Source organism: Thalassophryne amazonica, unplaced genomic scaffold, assembly GCF_902500255.1.
Source record: "Thalassophryne amazonica unplaced genomic scaffold, fThaAma1.1, whole genome shotgun sequence".
Lineage (NCBI taxonomy): Eukaryota > Metazoa > Chordata > Actinopteri > Batrachoidiformes > Batrachoididae > Thalassophryne > Thalassophryne amazonica.
In genome coordinates, this window is record NW_022986233.1 from 1,275,719 (window position 1) to 1,297,865 (window position 22,147).

General features: G+C 37.2%; 1 long non-coding RNA gene across 1 annotated transcript; it reads right to left on the reverse strand.

Annotated features, from left to right (window-relative positions):
• Window positions 1-937: 937 nt before the first annotated feature.
• On the reverse strand, window positions 938-21,659 carry LOC117505640. The gene is made up of 4 exons (XR_004559194.1): window positions 21,511-21,659; window positions 14,150-14,154; window positions 10,508-10,511; window positions 938-947 (listed from the first exon to the last, which is right to left on the reverse strand). It is a non-coding gene; the product is annotated as an uncharacterized LOC117505640 (long non-coding RNA).
• Between the last annotated feature and the right edge of the window lie 488 nt (window positions 21,660-22,147).

Consider the following 22,147-nt stretch of genomic DNA (forward strand, 5'->3'; position numbering starts at 1 on the left):
TATAAACAAATTTAACAAGTTCTTTGTGAATGTTGGTCCAGAGTTGTCTGCTGAGATTCCAGACCAACCCAAAGGTCAATTTAATGCAACAATGATTAAGAATACTCACTCAATGTTTCTCTCCTCAACCAATGAACAAGAAATCAAAAGGATAGTTCTCATTTGTACAAGCAAATATTCCACTGATTGTCATGGCACTGACATGTCACTTGTTAAGCGTGTTGTTGATTATATTGTAACTCCTTTCACCCATGTTTGCAACTTGTCATTCCAGTCTGATTGTTTCCCTATTAAAATGAAAATAGCAAAAGTATTACCATTATTCAAAAGTGGGAATAAACACAGTTTCACCAATTACAGACCAATCTCATTGCTGCCTCAGTTCTCAAAAATTATGGAAAAATTATTCTCCGCTAGACTTGTAAGCTTCATCAACAAACATCAATTAATAAATGAAAGCCAGTATGGCTTTAGTTCAAATAGAACCACCTCTATGGCAATAGTTGACACAGTAGAAGGCATAACAAATGCACTGGAACAAAATAAGCTTGATGTTGGTATCTTTATTAATTTTTAAAAAGCATTTGACACAATCAATCACTCTATTTTAATAAGCAAATTAGAGAATTACGGGATCAGAGGATTAGCTGAGAACTGGATCAGAAACTACCTGACTGGAAGAGTACAGTTTGTGAAGATGGGTGACTATTCATCTGAACTTCTTAGCATTACCTGTGGTGTCCCCCAGGGGTCAGTATTAGGTCCAAACCTGTTCAATCTGTACATAAATGATATATTTAATGTATCAAAGTCATTAAAAATAATTCTCTGCTGATGACACCAATATTTTTTATAGTAGCTCAGATTATATTGAGCTTATGGATATGGTGAATGTGGAAATGAATAAACTAAAAAAATGGATGGATACAAACAAATGAATTTTAAATCTAAACAAAACAAAAGTAATGACTTTTGGTAATCACAAAAGCAATCCATACTTTAAAGCTATTATTAATGGTGTACAAATTGAAAACGTATTTGAGAATAAATTCCTAGGTGTAATTATGGATAGTAAATTATCATGGAAAGTTCACATCAGGCATATAAAAAACAAAATTGCCAAGAGCCTCTCAATTATAAATAAAGTTAAACAATATCTTGATCATGACGTACTGTGTATGTTATACTGTTCCTTTGTGCTCCCCTACTTTACATACTGCATTGAAGTATGGGGCAACAATTTCAAATGCTCATTAAATCCATTATTTTTACTGCAAAAAAGGGCAGTGCGAATCATTCACAAGTTGGCTCCTTAGAACATACTCATGTTCTCTTTATTCAGTCCAAGTTATTAAATTGTATGACCTTGTAAAATATACACTAATCTTTAAAGCTTTTAATAATCAACTACCGAACAACTTGCAAAAATGTTTTGCTCTTAAAGAGAACATTCATAATTTAAGAGGCTATGGAGATTTTGTTCTGTCTAATGTTAGAACTATTCAAAAAAGTTTTTGTGTGACAGTTTGTGGGGTGAAATTGTGGAATGCTCTGGATTTACAGCAAAAGATCTGCTGAAACATTCACAAATTCAAGTCCTTATATAAAGATGCGGTTTGGTCTGTATACAGAGAGAATGGAATTGAATGTACTGTTCTTTATCAGTGTTGTGCTGTACCTTACAATTTTTTACCATTGTTGGTATGTGATATACTCTACCTGTGCATTTCTTACCATTGTTGGTGTGTGCTTTATCTTGTTGTTACCATTTTGGTATTTTTGTCCTTACCATTTCTGGTATCTACCTCTTTGTTGCAAACAAAAACCTTGAATATGTATAAATTGCTGTTATGTTTTTTTTATTATTATTATTTTTGTTTTCAGTTGAACTGACAAGGAAGTCATTGTGATTATTTATTTTGTGTTAAAATGAATGATGGGGTGGGATTTATTAAGTTTTCTTCTTCCCACTCCTTTTCGAGCTAAATGATAAATTTATTGCATATGTACTGGATATATATATATATATATATAATTTTTCTTTTGTATTAACCTGCTTGAAATGAATAAACAAACAAACTTATGTATTGACTACTCGCATGTGTAATTTAATAAGTGTGTTTTCTTTTTAAACACACAGTCAAACACAAATGTGGTTCAGTAACAAAACAAAACAAAAAAACATTCTAAAAGTCGTTATTTTATTCTAAAAATTGATTTTTGAACGTGTCTCCATGTGTCTTGTGGACATTGTGTCCTGTGGATGCAGTAAATGTTCTATCTTGTGTCCAGCCTTGGTGATTTGGTGTCAGGACGGCGTCAGCGTGAACTCTGACCTTTGGACACCACAGATCCTTTAGAACTTTACCAGAATCAGACGAGTCCAAGTTTTCTTTCTAAAGTGGTCAAATCCTTTATTTCTTTGTGTGGTTGTGAGTTTCTGATCTTTCCTGACAGTGCACGTGCAGGTTGTGACCGCAGCCAGACCGCAGTGTGTGACGCTTTTCCACAAAAGCTGCTTTGATAAATCCACCCTGATGATGAATAGATGAAAGTTCTGATCAAATCCAGTAAGAATCCGTCTGATAAAGGAGTTTTTTGATCAGTCAGTTGATTCAAATTTTTAAAAAGTGTGTGTCCTTTCTCTTCAGGGGGTTGACACACAGCGCTGTGTGTTTAACAAAACACACAAACACACTGCTTCACTTTAAATACACAACAAATCTGTTTAAGATGATCTGTGTCACTGTTTGTGAGCACGGAGTCCATAAGAACAGACAGAGAACTCTGCAGCTGCACACAAACTCTGCAGGCCTCTGGAGGGGCGGAGCCGCAGGGGGCGGAGCCGCAGGGGGCGGAGCTGCTCCCCCCAAACCCTTTAAAGGTCCACTTTTGCAGCAATTTTAAATACATTTTTTGTATGTAGTAATAATAATATTCTAATAATGAAAATGAAAAAAATAAGATAGTTATTAAATAATATTATTATTGTTATTATTATGATGCAGCGGTGGTGGCCAAGTGGTTAGTGTGGATGGTTTCAGTGGAGAAGATTCCTGGTTCAAACCCCATCCCTACCACATTTGTGTTACAAAGGGTCTCAGCATAAAAATTGTGCCAAATCAGCATGCAGATCCACTTTGGATCTGCTGTGTCGACCCCAAGTGAAAACAACACAGCAGAGTTTGCTGAGTAAAATATACTCTGTCGAGACATTTGGTCCCAGTCCCAGAGTAACATACACTCTCTTAAGGAGTGAAATCAGCTCGTCAGATGTCGCAGACCAACGGTCCCTCGTAAAAATTGGTCCGCTCTGCCTCCACTGTCATTTCAGAGCTCAGTCTCTTCACCCAAAGCCATCAAATGGATTAATGTGATTGTTAACCATCAGATGACAAAGTAAAACCTCTTAAATCATTGTCAAGTCAGTTTGAAGCAGAAACAAGGCCGTTTTAAGCAGAAACCAGGCGACACTCTGTGACTCTTTGAAATGATTGACGCGCAGTGAACGCAGCAGCTAGCAGCTCATGTAGTCACGGCGCTCTGATCGCTTCCTCTGTCTTTTATGATGAAATAATGCCCAAGTGTTATTCCAGCAAAGTAAATTTTACTCTGCAAAAATGACTGTGAATGGAGCAGCTGAATATATTATTATCATTGGCTGACTATTTGTAATATTTAAAAAAGTAATTTTGCCAAAAGCCGCAGTAGCTTCATACAAGTATGTGGTGTATTATTTTAAAAAGGACTATAAATTATTAAATACATATTGAGGGTAAATCCCTCTATATGGGCTGAAATGTGTTTCCTCAGGAGGGTGGCTGGAGTCTCTCTTAGAGATACGGTGAGAAGATCAGTGACTCACGAGGAGCTCGGAGTAGAGTCGCTGCTCCTTCACGCTGAAAGGAGCCAGCTGAGGTGGTTCAGACATCTGGTAAGGATGCCCCCTGGGCGCCTCCTTAGGGAGGTGTTCCAGGCACGTCCAGCTGAGGAGACCCCGGGGAAGACCCAGGACTAGGTGGAGAAATTATACATTCACACTGGCCTTTTTGTTATTTTGCACTGTGTTGTATTGTTTGAACACAGCACCTTTTTATTATTGATATTCATGCTTTCATCAGCTCCAGACTTGATTATTGTAATGCACTTTATGCGGGCATTAATCAGTCGTCTCTTGCGCGTCTCCAGTTGGTGCAGAATGCTGCTGCTCGTCTTTTGACAAACACTTCTAGACGTGAGCATATTGCGCCCATCCTGTACTCACTCCACTGGCTTCCAGTTCGTTTTAGAATTGATTTTAAAATTTTAATGTTTGCTTTTAAAGCTATTTATGGCCTTGCACCTCCCTACTTGTCTGAAATTTTAACTTTGCGCACCTACAGTAGGACGTTAAGGGCGTCTGGCCAGCTTTACTTAGATGTTCCAAGGTCAAGATATAAACGCTGGGGTGATCATGCTTTCGCGGTAGCTGGCCCCAGACTGTGGAATGAGCTACCTCTTGAGTTACGTACTATTCCTGACCTAGCACTTTTTAAATCTAAGTTAAAGACTTATTTAAACTGGCTTTTAACACTTAGTGGGGAGGTGACGTGTTCTGTTATTTTTATGTTCTTTTTTTATGTGTTGTTTTAAAATTTTATTTTATATGTGTTTTATTTTGTAAATTTGTGTTTTTAATGTTAAGCACTTTGGACACCAGTCGGTGCTGTAAAGCGCTTTATAAATAAATGTTGATTGATTGATTGATATTGTAGGAGCCGTCAGGAGTCTCAAAATATTTGCACAAAATCTGAAAATGAATTCTGGTTTTATTTATGTTATTTTATTTATTTGTTTTTCATTGTTATGTTATTTTAATGTGTGTGTGTTTGTTTGTGTGTGGGTGTGTTTGATCAACAATTAAACATTTAATATCTGTCATATATAGCTCATCAATCTACAATCTAAATGATAATCTTGCCTAAAAAAGTAAGGCCATTTGGTTGTTCTCTTGTTTGCGTACGGGTCGCCACAGCAAATCCAATGGCACCAAAATGGCGAGAACTGGTTCTGAGCCCAGTTGAAGGAAATCACTGTGGAAGCATTTAGAAGCATTGAAAGTGAGAATAATAAACAAAAAATTATATTTATGTTGTAATATTTGTAAGATCAAAGTTATTTTTTGAATGTTTCTGTCAAAGTCGAAGTTAATAAATTAAATCATGTTGAAAATTTTAAAAGCACATTAATATTTAATGGACATAGCATTTACTCTCTTCTTCAAAAATAACACAGTAGTTTTTAATCCAGTGAAGCAGTCAGTTCTGTCATCCTGGGGGGGTTCAACATTTCTGAGTAGTATTGCATTAAACAATATAACATCTACTTGCCTTGTTTGAACAAGAGCTGAACTTGGACAGATTTGTCAAACCTGCTCTTTTAAATGAAAAATTTTTGTGAACCAGTTTCTCTCTCTCTCTCTCTCTCACTGCTGTTTTTCAAACTCTGAGCTTTTTGGAAACACAAAAACTTAAAAACCTGTAAATTTCTGAATGTATCATCAGATACAGACACAGAAGAACCTCTGCATTATTTAATGCACTGTGGCCACCAAACGCGTTGACTCTCTGCTGTTTGCAATTTGAAGAAATTGAGAAATATATTTATTACTTTAATTATTGGTTTTAAATGGCAAAACTACAAGTATGACTCTATAAGCTTGAAATACGATAGAATTGGTACATTTTCAGCAACATTTCACTTCATTTTTCAGAAATTCTGTGCTGGGTGGCACAGCCAATTTGAACCCGAGAGCCGAGAGGAAACTTGCAATAGTGGGCGGGGCCGCCCAGCACCGCCCACCGTGGCTAGAACCCTGCCGTATTTATACATTTGGGATTATTTGTCTATCTGTGTGGTTTAGCGTGATGACAATGTTCCACTTGTTTATTCATATCCTCAGGAAAGATCTCACACCACACTGTGTGTGGTACACTGTCAAATGCCTTTTTGTAATCACGCCAAGCTGTGTTAAGGTTTCTCTGACTTTTTCTTTTTTTTAATAGTCCTTCAGGTTAGCTTTATTCATCAATAAATGGTCTTTAGTTTCTAATCTTTTCCTCATGCAACCTTTCTGTTCATTTATCAGGTTGCCACCAGTGTCAAAATATTTTCAGAAAATTTCATTTTTAAATTTCATTGGCTATAATTCCTGCCAGCCATTTATATGAATTTGAATCGCCTTTACTGTCATTGTAATTTGCATTGCAACGAGATTTGAGTGCAACTCCAAAAAGGTACTTTCCGTGGTGAGGGTTATGTTGTTGTTAGGCAGCAGATGGGTCTGTACTTGTTGGGTAGCTGTGTTCTCTTTGTCTTTGGTAGTAGGTGTTTATTTCCAATAGTTAGCCAGTCTGGTGTGTCCTCTTCTCCATTCAGTATTTTGGTGAAAGCCACTGCATAGTGGCGGTGCAATGTTTGTCTATCTTTTCAAACATATTATCAATGCCAGGTGCCTTGAAGTTACTGGATTCATAAATTTTCTTTCTTTTCCATTCTTCATTTGCCATTTGTCTTTGTTTTTCTCTTTAATTACGTCTATCCACTCTGTCTCCTGGTATTATTGTTTTGGGTCTTCAAAAAGTGATCTCCACAATCTTTCAACTTCTCTCCCGGGTGGCTGTTGCACTTCTATTGCGCCCTTTGCCCTGTTCCTGTACACTAGCCTTGGGTTTTCTGCCCACTGCTTGTTTATCTGATATGCATTTATTTTCGTGTCTTTGTTCCTGATTTGGTCAATTCGCTTCTTTATCCTCTCCTCAAATACTGCCTTTTTTCTCCTGCCCCACTTCTCATGTCTTAAGTAAGCGAAGCAGTAGAAGATTGTTTTCTTCTCTTCAATGGTCCAAGTGACAGTGGTGTATTTTCGTAGATTTCTTTTTGGCCTTTGAGGCTGTTGCTGCTGGAGTCCAGGATCAGGGCTATGCTGATCTGATGGGTTATCCAGTTGAGTGCTCTCGCAGGGGAGATCATTCCCTGCAGCACTGAGAGAAGTTGCACCATTACTTTCCTCACACACCCTGGTGCCTAGGCGTGATTTGGGGACCTTTTTATCCTGGGAGACATCCGGCCAGTACAATTTGCCATTTTTCGACTTTTCCATATTTGCTTTGTGGAGTTTTTAGCTAGGGTTCGTTTTCATTGAAACGTCCTCATACAGAGATCTCTCCCCGCAAACCCTCTTCACAGTGGGACCGAGGACATTTGAGGCAAATGTCCAGTAGAAACTCCAACCCACCCACCTGGTGGGTGGGTTGGAGTTGGTCCTGTATGAGGGTGATTCTTAGACTACGGGCACTTTTATGTCCCTTGATCATATTTTATGAAAAAAGAAAAAAGGGGAAATTTCACACTTTTATAGTTATCTTTACAAAGAAAGTGTTTTAAGAAATTTGTCCTAGTAGTCTATGATGACTTTTTCACCTTTTTTCAGCATCATTATATGCAAATATTGCCGTTTTGTGCTTGTCCCACACCCAGACTTATGATCTTCAATGATAAAAATGAATAGTAAACAAACGTTTTTTCTAATGTTTTAAAATATCTCTGAATAAAATATCAGTAAAATAATCAAAACATAATTGGGGTATTCAATGTCATACAACTGTTGTGATTTTTTTTAAAGGAAATGTAGTTGTCCCACACTATTGCCGTAATTTCCACCACAACAATAATGTCCCTTTAAAAAGTTTGTATGAAAGGTTGTGTGGGTAGTTTCTATGGAGATAAACAGTAACATCAGAGCACATGTATATAGCGCCAAATCACAACAAACAGTTGCCCCAAGGCGCTTTATATTGTAAGGCAATGGTGTGGTGGAAATTACATTTACAAGGCCAATAGTGCCCGTAGTTAAAGAATCACCCATGAATTATCATGTGTCTGTTCAGACTGCCCTTATGTTTAAATCTCCGACCACATTCAGAACAGCCATATGGCTTTTGTCCCGTATGAATGACCATGTGTCTGTCCAGGAAGCTGCTTCTTCCAAATCTTTGACCACACTCAGAACAGATAAATGCATTTTGCCCTGTATGAATGACCATGTGTTTGTTCAGGTTGCACTTGAGTCCAAATCTTTGACCACACTCAGAACAGCCAAATGGCTTTTGTCCAGTATGAATTATCATGTGTCTGTTCAGGTAGCTCTTTCGTCCAAATCTTTGACCACATTCAGAACAGACAAATGCTTTTTGCCCTGTATGAATTATCATGTGTGTGTTCAGAGTGCCCTTTCGTCCAAATCTTTGACCGCACTCAGAACAGACAAATGGTTTTTGCCCCGTATGAATTATCATGTGTCTGTTCAGAGCACCCTTTCGTCCAAATTTTTGACCACACTCAGAACAAACAAATGGTTTTTGTCCTGTATGAATTATCATGTGTGTGTTCAGGCGGCTTTTTAGTCCAAATTTTTTACCACACTGAGAACAGACAAATGGTTTTTGTCCTGTATGAATTATCATGTGTGTGTTGAGGTAGCTCTTTCGTCCAAATCTTTGATCACACTTAGAACAGTCAAATAGTTTTTGTTCTGTCTGAATTCTAATGTGTTTGTTCTGAGTGCCCTTCTGTTTCTGTCTTTTACTTTGATCAGAACAGCTAAATGGTTTTCTGCTTGCTTGCATCTCCTTTTGTTTCCCTGAATAACTGTTTATGTAACCAGATACTTTTCCATATTTAGAGCCTTTAAACTGTTTCTCATCAGTGTTGCCTGAATGAACACTATTGGTATTTTTTTGACAGTTAAAACTTGACTGAAGTTCTGTGGTCTGTTTCCAGTCATCACTGTCATCAGTCTCAGTTCCAGAAGTGTCTGAAGTCCTGCCACTGGTATCTGGTTGTAAATGACTGTTTGGACCTGAGTTGCTAGCTGGTTGTGGTCCTCCATCGTTCTCTCCATCAGCTTCTGCTGTCAGTGTTCTGTGTACAGATGAGCTGCTGGCTACAGGCTCAGCCTCTGTGCTCTCATCACTTGGGCTTTGATGAAGCTGTGATGACTCTGGTTTTTCATCATCATTTTCACTCTTCACAGGGACGGCAGTGAAACCAAACTTGGTGAGATCTGCCTCCTCCAGCTGCTGAAGCTGCTCTCCCTGCTGACTTATCCACAGCTTCTCTTCTTTAATGTCCTCCTGGTCAACATTCAGATTCCATTCCTGGTGTTCAGGGAGAGTTTCTTCTTTAATCACCAACAACGGCTGCATGTCTGTAAAGAAACATATTAACAATAAATGTCAGAACAACACTCATTAAAATAAAGTATCAGAGTGGTGAGTTTGACCTGATGACAGTAAGTTATTGACCTGATGGAACTGAGAAAGTGGAAAAGTGCATCAGGATTTGTTTTAAATTTCACAAATTTTAATTCACGTCTTTGTCTTTCACAACTGACTATTGTAAATGTTTTATTTTCTGGATTGCCACAAAATAGTACAGCATGTCTACAGATGGTTCTGAATACTGCTGCTCAAGGTTTGATGAAAAGCAGGAGGTTTGATCACAGCAATTCTGGTTTCCCTTCACTGGGTCCATGTGACGTGAAGAGTATCAAGGTTTTGTTGCTCTAAGGCTCTAAACGTCATGAACTCAACTATCTTGCTGAACTTGTTGAGCCTTATGTGCCTCCTCATGTCCTTGGACACAGACTTACTCTGTGTCTCAAGGGTGAAAAAGAAGTCAGCAGGCTTCAGAGCCTTTTCTTGCCATGCTCGTATCTTGTGCAACAGGCTGTCTGATGGCATTTGAAATGTGACTTTAAGATAACTTAAAACATATATTTTCTATTTCCTGTAATTAATTTTATAGTTTTTAATCCTTCATTATTTTTTTCTTTTTGTACTTAATTGTTTTGTGCTTTTAATTGGTTTTATTTTGGGATATGGGGATGTTTGTTTCATGAAAATTCAGTAAGGTATGTCTTCTATAATATATTCCAATTTGAAAGTAGAACTCTACTAGTGTATACTAAGGTATATCTAAATATTAATATTTGCTTCTTTATGATACTTAGACATAATGTTCTTTTTGAGCAGTTTCTTAAATCTTACTAAGGTACTACTCATTCTAACCTCTGTTGAACATTTGTTCCATTTCCTCACCCCAACCACAGACACACAAAAACCCTTTACATTTATTCTTACTGGTGGTTTCATAAAAATTGCACAACCTCTTAAACCATATCTGGATTCCCTCGATCGGAACAGACTCTGGACATGGCTCGGTAAGGCTTGGTTTTTCGCTCGAAATAAAGTTTGAATTGTAATGTAATCGACCAAATCTATGAATTTTAATAAATTTAAAGACACAAATAGAGAATGAGTTGGTTCATGATATTGTTTATTGCAGATGATTCGTATGGCTCGTTTTTGCAAAAGGAATATTGGATTGGTATTTGTAAGTGTTTCCCCATGACTCAACACAATATGTCATATATGGTATCATCAGAGAATGATATAAAGTAAGTAACCCTTCTTGCGGCAGTAGGTCTTTGGCTTTATACAAAATGGCTATAGTTTTTGACAATTTTGATTTCACATAATTTATATGTGGTTTCCAGCTAAGTTTATTATCAATTATAACACCTAAAAATTTATTCTCTGTTACTAACTCAATTTCCTTATTGTTTATAGTTAAATTTTTACATTTGGGTGCCTGTTTATTTCCAAATATAATACATTTAGTTTTCCCAAGGTTGAGTGACAACTTATTAGCGTCAAACCAAACCTTAAATTTTTCCAATTCTTTCTCCACTATGTCCAGAAGCTGTTCAAGATTTTCACCGCTACAGAACACAGTTGTATCATCCACAAAAAGGATACATCTCAGTGAACTCGACACCCAACTTATATCATTTATATAGATTATAAACAACAAAGGACCCAGCACTGAGCCCTGCGGCACCCCACATGTGACATCCCTGAGTTCAGAATTTGTATTATTGAACATACTGAAATCTGCCTTGTAAATAACTAGCTATCCATTCATATGCCAGACCTCTGATTCCATATTTCTGCAGTTTAATTAATAGTATTCCATGGTTAATTGTGTCAAACGCTTTCTGTAAATCAAAAAAAAAAAAAAAACACCTATTGTGTATTGTTTATTGTCAATTGCAGTTGCTATACTTTCCACAAAGTCCATCAAAGCATGTGATGTAGTTCGAGACCTTCTGAATCCATACTGTTCTTCACAAATGATGTTATGCTTCAGTAAATAATCATTTAATCTTTTAGCAAATATTTTTTCCAAAATTTTGGAAAATTGTGGCAGGAGTGATATAGGTCTATAGTTAGAAAATGTGTGTTTGTCACCAGTTTTAAACAGAGGAATTACTTTGGCTATTTTCATTTGAGAAGGAAATTTACCAGTACTTAGTGACATATTGCAAATATAATTGAACGGTTTTACTATACAATCAATAACTTTTTTTAATAAAGCCATATCCAAATTATTAAAATCAGTCGATTTCTTACTTTTTGAACCATGAACCAGATCAAGTATTTCCCTTTCATGAGTACCACCAATGAACATTGAAACAGATTTGTTAAACGTTGAATTATTTACCCAGAAGTTATTAGTTGATGAGTCAATTTTACTGGCAAGATTTTTACCCACATTAACGAAGTATTCATTAAAGTGTTCAGCAATAGACTCGTCGTTATCAATCGTGATGTAGTTGTTACTCTGAAAAAATGAAGGATAATCTCTAGTTACTCTATTCTTTTTTACTAGTTCATTTAATATGTTCCATGTGTTTTTGATTTTATTTCTATTTTTGACAAGTAACTCATAATATATTTTTTTACTGAGTCTCATGATATTGATTAACTTATTCTTATATGTTTTATACTTACTTTCAGCTTCCTTAGTTCGTAGTTTTATGAATTGTTTATATAGTACGTTTTTCTTTTTACATGCCCTCTGAAGTCCCTTAGTTATCCATGGTTTGTTGCTATATTGATTTCTATATATTTTGTCAACAAATGGACAATGTTTATTATACAAACTGGAAAAAATGGAATTGAAAGCATCATATGACCTGTCAACATCATCACCAAAAACATCTGACCAATTCTGACTTGATAAATCCTCCCTTAAATTATCAATTGTTTCAGGTGTTACTTTTCTACTCATGAATTTGATATTGCTTCGATACATACAACAACCCTCCAATGCAAAGACTGAGAAAACTGGCAAGTGATCACTGATAATCAATCAATCAATCAATTTTTTTTATATAGCGCCAAATCACAACAAACAGTTGCCCCAAGGCGCTTTATATTGTAAGGCAAGGCCATACAATAATTATGTAAAACCCCAACGGTCAAAACGACCCCCTGTGAGCAAGCACTTGGCTACAGTGGGAAGGAAAAACTCCCTTTTAACAGGAAGAAACCTCCAGCAGAACCAGGCTCAGGGAGGGGCAGTCTTCTGCTGGGACTGGTTGGGGCTGAGGGAGAGAACCAGGAAAAAGACATGCTGTGGAGGGGAGCAGAGATCGATCACTAATGATTAAAAAAGGACAGACTACATGTATCTCTGGAGATGCTGAGGGATAGTCTCACTCAGTATCAGAGAGCTGTGAAAGAGGCAAAATCCCAATATCTGTCCCATATAATTTCCACAAGTGGTCATTGTCCTCGTGTGTTGTTCAATACAATTAACTCTGTTTTGTGTCCCAACACATCATCTTTAATGGACGCTACTGCTTCTACCTGTGAGGACTTCTTGTGTTTTTTTGTGGCCAAAGTGAAGTCTGTGAGAGGGTTATGCGACAGCAGCATCAGTGCAGACCTGTCTGATGCTGCCTCTGGCACTGCAGTGTTTGACTGTTTTGAACCTGTCTCTCTCTCGTCCCTTACAGGCACTGTTAAATGTATGCGAACTACAAACTGTCCCCTGGACATCATCCCAACCAGACTGTTGAAAGACGTGTTTAACACTGTTGGTCCTTCCCTTTTGTTTTTAATCAACACTTCCCTAAGCTCGGGATGTGTGCCTGACGCTTTTAAACAGGCTGTAGTAAGACCGTTACTTAAAAAACCACAGCTTGACCCGGCAATTTCATCTGGTTTTAGACCTGTGTCTAATTTGTCTTTTATCTCAAAGGTTCTTGAGAAAGTTGTTTTTACACAATTGCAAAGGTTTGTAGATTGTAATTCTGTTTTGGAAAAGTTTCAATAAGGGTTCAGATCAAGACACAGCACAGAGTCTGCACTATTGAAAGTGCACAATGATGTCGCCCTGTCTGTTGATGGTAAATGCCCTGTTGCTTTGGTGCTGCTTGATCTAACAGCAGCGTTTGATACTGTTGATCATTCTGTTCTTTTATCCCGACTTAAAAATGCTGGTATTTGTGGTACAGTATTGAAATGGTTTGAATCATACAACCCCTGGCAAAAATGATGGAATCACCGGCCTCAGAGGATGTTCATTCAGTTTAATTTTGTAGAAAAAAAGCAGATCACAGACATGACACAAAACTAAAGTCATTTCAAATGGCAACTTTCTGGCTTTAAGAAACACTATAAGAAATCAGGGAAAAAAATTGTGGCAGTCAGCAACGGTTACGTTTTTGGACCAAGCAGAGGGAAAAAAATATGGAATCACTCAATTCTGAGGAAAAAATTATGGAATCATGAAAAACAAAAGAACGCTCCAACACATCACTAGTATTTTGTTGCACCACCTCTGGCTTTTATAACAGCGTGCAGTCTCTGAGGCATGGACTTAATGAGTGACAAACAGTATTCTTCATCAATCTGGCTCCAACTTTCTCTGATTGCTGTTGCCAGATCAACTTTGCAGGTTGGAGCCTTGTCATGGACCATTTTCTTCAACTTCCACCAAAGATTTTCAATTGGATTAAGATCCGGACTATTTGCAGGCCATGACATTGACCCTGTGTGTCTTTTTGCAAGTTTCTGTGTAGGCTCTCAGTTGTCCAGGTGGTTTCCATAGTAGAGAAGCTTGAATCTTCGACTGGACTGGGTTGCTTGACGCAAGGATGTTTCGCTTCAAATCGCAGAAGCTTCCTCAGCTAAAATTTTTGCTCTGGTGGTCTGACTTCTGTCTTGACTCTTGTAGAGAAGAATAATCAAGAAGTCACAAAAGCTGGAGTTTTAAACCTAACCAGACCCCTCCTACCGAGAGGCAGACAGCTATAGGCTGGTGACTAAACAATAGCTCTAATTAGCACCTATTGTGCTCTAGTTAGCACCCTCCTAATGACAGGGCAGCTGTCCCTCTCCTGATGGCTCCCTTGACGACTCTGCTGATGACGTGAATGACTCATTACCATGAACAAAAGACTGAAACTGCTTTGACCTGAGGACCCCATTGTAAACAGGGGATAAAGCGTGTCTCAGACCCCCTCCCCGGTTGTTTCAATTGACATCTCTCGTGTTGGAGCCATGATTCATGTCAGTCCACTTGGTGCAACAGCTCTCCAAGGTGTGATCACTCCTTTTTAGATGCAGACTAACGAGCAGATCTGATTTGATGCAGATGTTAGTTTTGGGGATGAAAATTTACAGTGTGATTCCATAATTTTTTCCTCAGAACTGAGTGAGTCCATTTTTTTCCCTCTGCTTGGTCTAAAAAAGTAACCGTTACTGACTGCCACAATTTTTTTTTTCCTGATTTCTTATAGTGTTTCTTAAAGCCAGAAAGTTGCCATTTGAAATGACTTTAGTTTTGTGTCATGTCTGTGATCTGCTTTTTTTCTACAAAATTAAACAACTGAATGAGTCAGTTGAGTCAGTGTCAGGACAAGCAGGACAAGATACTCAAGCCAGTGGAGGAAGTCGCGACTACGAGCGTTATTAGAGGATAAGGACAAGAAGATCGAGGCTCTTGAGAAGACAGTTGAGGACTTGGAGCAATATTCAAGGATTAACGATGTGGTTGTGACTGGTTTAAAGATTAAACCCCGCTCATATGCCCACGCAGTGATCTCGAACCCGGCGAGATGGAGGAGAGCTCTGCGAAACAGCAGGTCGCCGCGTTCCCAGCGTCCAGGGACGTTGATTTGGACATAAACTGTCTTGAAGCTCGTCACCCTCTCCCTACGAAGAAAGGCGCTCCTCCTGTGCTTATCATGAGGTTTTTCAACAGAAAAGATAAGGTTACATTGTTAAGGCAAGGAAGAAAACTGAAAGGTACGAATGTTTACTTGAATGATCACTTAACAAAAACAAATGCAGACATTGCTAAAAAAAGCCAGATACTTAAGGAAAACCAACAAAATTCAGAATACATGGGTCAGGAATTGTAAAGTCTTCATTAAACTGAATGGGTCTCCTGAAGTAGCTAAGGTGCTGGTTATTAAGGACATAAAAGAGCTGGAAAAATATGAAATATGAGTCAATAATGTATGGAGAAATAAAAAAGTAAAAAAAACAAAACAAAAAAAAAAACTAGTTCTACTTCACAAACCACTGAATCAAAACCCAAAATCTCTACTTCAGGAGATGAAATAATAATACAACAGAGGATAATAAACCAGGAATTAAAAGCAACTGAGTATACTGAACATAAGATAATGGATTTGGAAAACGAAACAGACCCTGATAATATGTTTTTTTCGACTGATACCGTTCATTGCAACTACTATACAGAAGAGGATTACAGTTAAAACAGAAGGTAAATTATCAATCATCCATTTTAACAGCAGAAGTATGTACACAAACTTTAACAGTATCAAAGAATATATCCAGCAGTTTACAAAACCCTTTAGTATAATAATTTCAGAAACATGGTTCAATGCGCAAAAAGGAATACAATTTGAGTTGGATGGTTATAATCTAAACTACATCAACAGAGTGAATAAAGGAGGTGGAGGTGTTGCTATATATGTGCATAAAAATATAAAATTTAAGGTAATAGAAAGTATGACATTAACAATAAAAGATGTGTTAAAATGTATATCAATAGAAGTTTATAATGGAAACAAGAAAAACATTATTATAAGTTGTTTATATAGGGCGCCAGGCTCAAATATGGCTACATTTACAAACTGGGTGGACAAAATGTTTTCATCAATAAATAACAAAAAAAATATTTATATGTGGAGATTATAACATTGATCTAATAAACCCCAATAGACACACATCAACTGATGAATTTATAAACATAATGTACAGCATGAGCTTATACCCAGTTATCACCAGGCCAAGCAGAATTACATTGAACAGTGCAACTCTATCTAATAGATAACATCTTCACAAACAATATAGAAACTAAAAATATAAGTGACTTATTGATATGTGACATAACTGACCATCTTCCTGTGTTCACTGTGTATGACTCCAATTGTAATTTTCAAGTAAAACCCCAATACTCTGCATTTAAACGAGTAAGAACCCAAAAAGCAATAGCTCAACTCAATAATGACTTAACAAAACAAGATTGGCACACTGTGTACAGGGAGAATGATGTGGATTGTGCCTTCAATAAATTTCTAGACATTTTCAGTTCATTATATGAGATAAACTGTCCAATACGCCAAGTCAACAAAAACAGTACTGCTGCCAAAAGTCCATGGTTAACAAAAGGTCTACAAAATGCTTGCAAAAAGAAGAATACATTATACAGACAATTTGTTAGACTAAGGACAAAAGAATCTGAACATAGATATAAATTATATAAAAACAAACTAACTAATATAATCAGAGCCAGCAAGAAATTATATTATACCAATCTATTAAATAATAATAAAAATGACACCAAGAGAATCTTGGAAATTCTTAACACTATAATCAAAAATAAGGTAAGAGGTCATTCTTATCCGAATTATTTTATTGATAAGAACAGGGACATCTATAATATGAATAACATAGTTAATGGTTTTAATAACTTCTTTGTTAAGACTGGACCCGACTTGGCAGCAAAAATGTTGTGAAAGTGTAGTGACACGGACCCACAACAGGGGGCGCAAATGAACAGTCAATAGATGAGCCAAAAATTAACAATTTAATGTTGTGAAGGAGCACAACGAACATACAGACAATCTCAGAATAAGATTACAGTCAATCAACAAAGGTCACGTGTGGGCAGGCTCGAGGATAGAAGACGTCTGTCCTGAGAAGAGCCGGAACCACACGATTTCCGCCGCCACCGAACCTGGTGAATACTGGAGCCGCCAAGTCCCGAATTCCCAGGTGATCACCGTCCCCGACTGTCGGATCTGGTACTGCTGGCGAGAACAAAGACAGTCAAGTGTAGGTGTGTGCACACCCAGTAACAACAACGGTGGGAATGCCACCTCCACCTCTCACTCAGAAAACAGGTACGTGCAGCAGTTGAGAGTACTTATCACAGAATAGCGTGGGGAGCGAAGACGTCAGCTCTCCACGTCTCTCACACTCAGCCTCCGGCTGCAAGCACTTACGGAACTGACTGCAAACACTGTGTAACAAGCACTTGTCAGAAAAGACAAAAGCAAAAGCAACGGCTGAGAGTTTTACCTCCAATGAAGTACGATATCTCGGCGATGAGGTGGAGATGACGTCTGGGTTTTATGGAGTGCGATGATGAAGAATGAGTGACAGCTGTCAGGAATTAATGAGTGACAGCTGTCACTCCCGGCTGTGTCCGTGGCGGCAGCGCCCTCTCGTGCCTGAAGCCCGCACTTCAGGCAGGGTGCCCTTTGGTGGTGGGCCAGCAGTACCTCCTCTTCTGGCGGCCCACACAACAAAAAATTCCCGAAGGTGGTAACAAGGAGCAGGAGTCACTCATAAAAATCAATCCAAACACAATGTTTCTCTCCAGTGTTAGTGAAGCCGAAATAATAGACAGTTAATAAATGTAAAAATAAAAAATCAACTGACTGTTATGACATAGATATGAAGCTAGTAAAAACAATAATTAAAAGCATATCAAAACCCCTGACTCATATATGTAACTTGTCATTTCAAACTGGGACATTCCCGAACAAAATGAAAATGGCAAAAGTTATTCCACTATACAAAAATGGAAATAAACACATCTTCACAAACTACAGACCGGTCTCTCTACTCCCACAATTTTCCAAAATTTTAGAAAAGCTTTTTAACAACAGGTTAGAATCCTTTATAGAAAAATATAACATAATTAACGAAAGTCAATATGGGTTTAGGTCTGGAAGGTCAACTTCACTTGCAATAATTGAAGCAATAGAAGAGATCACAAACACCTTAGATAGTAAAAACTATATAGTTGGAATATTCATTGATTTAAAGAAAGCATTTGACACACTTAATCACTCAATTCTACTCAAACTGGAAAGATATGGTATCAGGGGAGTGGCTTGGAACTGGATTCAAAGCTATTTAATGGAGAGACACCAGTTTGTGCAGATGGGTGCATTCAAATCTGGATGTTTTGGCATCGCTTGTGGGGTCCTACAGGGATCCATACTGGGTCCACATTTTTTTAATCTTTATATAAATGACATTTTTAATGTGTCACAATTATTAAAATTATTGTTATTTGCAGATGACACCAATATATTCTAATCCTGTGATAATTATAGCAAACTTATTAATGTGGTAAATAGTGAATTAATTAAGCTGAAAACCTGGTTGAATATTAATAAATTATCCCTAAATATAAATAAGACTAAAGTCATGTTTTTTGGAAATCATAATGACAGTTCTAATTTACCAATAAATATAGATGGTGTCGAAATAGATAAAGTGTCAGAAATCAAATTTTTAGGGATAACCATTGATAGTAAATTAAGCTGGAAGTCTCATATCAGCCACATACATAAAAAAGTTTCCAAGAATGTCTTTATTATGTACAAAGCAAAATATTTTCTGGATCATAATGCATTATATTTACTGTATTGTTCTTTAGTCTCTCCTTATTTAACATACTGTATAGAAATCTGGGGCTACAATTACAAAAGTTTGCTACATCCCCTCTGTATACTCCAAAAGCGTGCAATAAGAATCATCTATAAGGTAGGATATCTTGATCACACAAATAGTCTATTTTTGCAGTCCAAATTGTTGAAAATGCCAGATTTGGTTTATTTCTACACTGCACAATTATTATATAAAGCCAATAAAAATATATACACGTATATATATATACATATATACGTATATATATATATATACGTATATACGTATATATATATACGTATATACGTATATATATATATACGTATATACGTATATATATATATACGTATATATATATATACGTATATACGTATATATATATATACGTATATACGTATATATATATATACGTATATACATATATATATATATACGTATATACATATATATATATATATACGTATATATATATATATATATATATACGAATTGAGTGATTCCATATTTTTTTCCCTCTGCTTGGTCTAAAAACGTAACCGTTACTGACTGCCACAGTTTTTTTCCTGATTTCTTATAGTGTTTCTTGAAGCCAGAAAGTTGCCATTTGAAATGACACTAGTTTTGTGTCATGTCTGTGATCTGCTTTTTTTTCTACAAAATTAAACAACTGAATGAACATCCTCCAAGGCCGGTGATTCCATAATTTTTGCCAAGGGTTGTACATATATATACATATACATTTATTAGTTGGCTATGTACCACAGGCTTTTAAGGTGGCAGTAATTAAACCATTACTTAAAAAGCCATCACTTGACCCAGCTATCTTAGCTAATCATAGGCCAATATCCAACCTTCCTTTTCTCTCAAAAATTCTTGAAAGGGTAGTTGTAAAACAGCTAACTGATCATCTGCAGAGGAATGGTCTATTTGAAGAGTTTGTCAGGTTTTAGAATTCATCATAGTACAAAAACAGCATTAGTGAAGGTTACAAATGATCTTCTTATGGCCTCGGACAGTGGACTCATCTCTGTGCTTGTTCTGTTAGACCTCAGTGCTGCTTTTGATACTGTTGACCATAAAATTTTATTACAGAGATTAGAGCATGCCATAGGTATTAAAGGCACTGCGCTGCGTTGGTTTGAATCATATTTATCTAATAGATTACAATTTGTTCATGTAAATGGGGAGTCTTCTTCACAGACTAAGGTTAATTATGGAGTTCCACAAGGTTCTGTGCTAGGACCAATTTTATTCACTTTATACATGCTTCCCTTAGGCAGAATTATTAGACAGCATTGCTTAAATTTTCATTGTTATGCAGATGATACTCAGCTTTATCTATCCATGAAGCCAGAGGGGACACACCAATTAGTTAAACTGCAGGAATGTCTTTCAGACATAAAGACATGGATGACCTCTAATTTCCTGCTTTTAAATTCAGATGAAACTGAAGTTATTGTACTTGGCCCCACAAATCTTAGAAACATGGTGTCTAACCAGATCCTTACCCTGGATGGCATTACCCTGACCTCTAGTAATACTGTGAGAAATCTTGGAGTCATTTTTGATCAGGATATGTCCTTCAATGCGCATATTAAGCAAATATGTAGGACTGCTTTTTTGCATTTGCGCAATATCTCTAAAATTAGAAAGGTCTTGTCTCAGAGTGATGCTGAAAAACTAATTCATGCATTTATTTCCTCTAGGCTGGACTACTGGAATTCATTATTATCAGGTTGTCCTAAAAGTTCCCTGAAAAGCCTTCAGTTAATTCAAAATGCTGCAGCTAGAGTACTGACGGGGACTAGAAGGAGAGAGCATATTTCACCCATATTGGCCTCTCTTCATTGGCTTCCTGTTAATTCTAGAATAGAATTTTAAATTCTTCTTCTTACTTATAAGGTTTTGAATAATCAGGTCCCATCTTATCTTAGGGACCTCGTAGTACCATATCACCCCAATAGAGCACTTCGCTCTCAGACTGCAGGCTTACTTGTAGTTCCTACGGTTTGTAAGAGTAGAATGGGAGGCAGAGCCTTCAGCTTTCAGGCTCCTCTCCTGTGGAACCAGCTCCCAATTCAGATCAGGGAGACAGACACCCTCTCTACTTTTAAGATTAGGCTTAAAACTTTCCTTTTTGCTAAAGCTTATAGTTAGGGCTGGATCAGGTGACCCTGAACCATCCCTTAGTTATGCTGCTATAGACTTAGACTGCTGGGGGGTTCCCATGATGCACTGAGTGTTTCTTTCTCTTTTTGCTCTGTATGCACCACTCTGCATTTAATCATTAGTGATTGATCTCTGTTCTCTTCCACAGCATGTCTTTTTCCTGATTCTCTCCCCTCAGCCCCAACCAGTCCCAGCAGAAATCAAATCAAATCAATTTTATTTATATAGCGCCAAATCACAACAAACAGTTGCCCCAAGGCGCTTTATATTGTAAGGCAAAGCCATACAATAATTACAGAAAAACACCAGCGATCAAAACGACCCCCTTGGCGACAGTGGGAAGGAAAAACTCCCTTTTAACAGGAAGAAACCTCCAGCAGAACACTGATTTTGAGTCAGTTCATCACATGTCCTGGAAGGTCACCTGTTGTTTTTGCAACACCTATTGTTTTTGCATTTTAAATTGCTGAACATTTTTATTAATCTTTATATGGAAATGTTAGCATTTTAGCTCAGCAGCTTCCAGGTCATGTGATCAATTGACTCAAAATCAGTGTGGAATCATAGTGCTCCACTGGCTGCATGAGCTACACCTCTTGTTTTTGCCTTTGAAATCTATTCATATTATTTTATTTATTTTTATATGTAAATATTAGCATTTTAGCTCACCAGCTTCTCAATGGCTTTAAACACAATATCTCTGGTTTGAACGTCCCACCTTTTTATTTTGAAAATAGGAAGTCGGTACACGCCGTAGCCGTCTACTATCTCCACGTGTTTACTGTAAAGTCTGTAATATGGATGCACTTGAAATGTTGGAGTGGCTTGCTCAGTCGCACTAAACCCGGAGCGAAGAAGAGCTTTAACCGGAGCGAAGAACAGGGCAAACCATAGCGAATGTCTGTTGAAGATCTGTCAAATATGGAACTTAAAACTAATTTCACTGTGCTAACCGATCAAAGGGAAAAATGCCATTATTAACCATCAGATGGCAAAGTAAATCCTCTAAATCATGTACAAACCATGGCATCTCCTTTTTTTTTTTTTTTTTATTTATTCATGAATCAAATCCAAACAAAAAGGTCCTGCACAAAATCCTGAAATAGCTG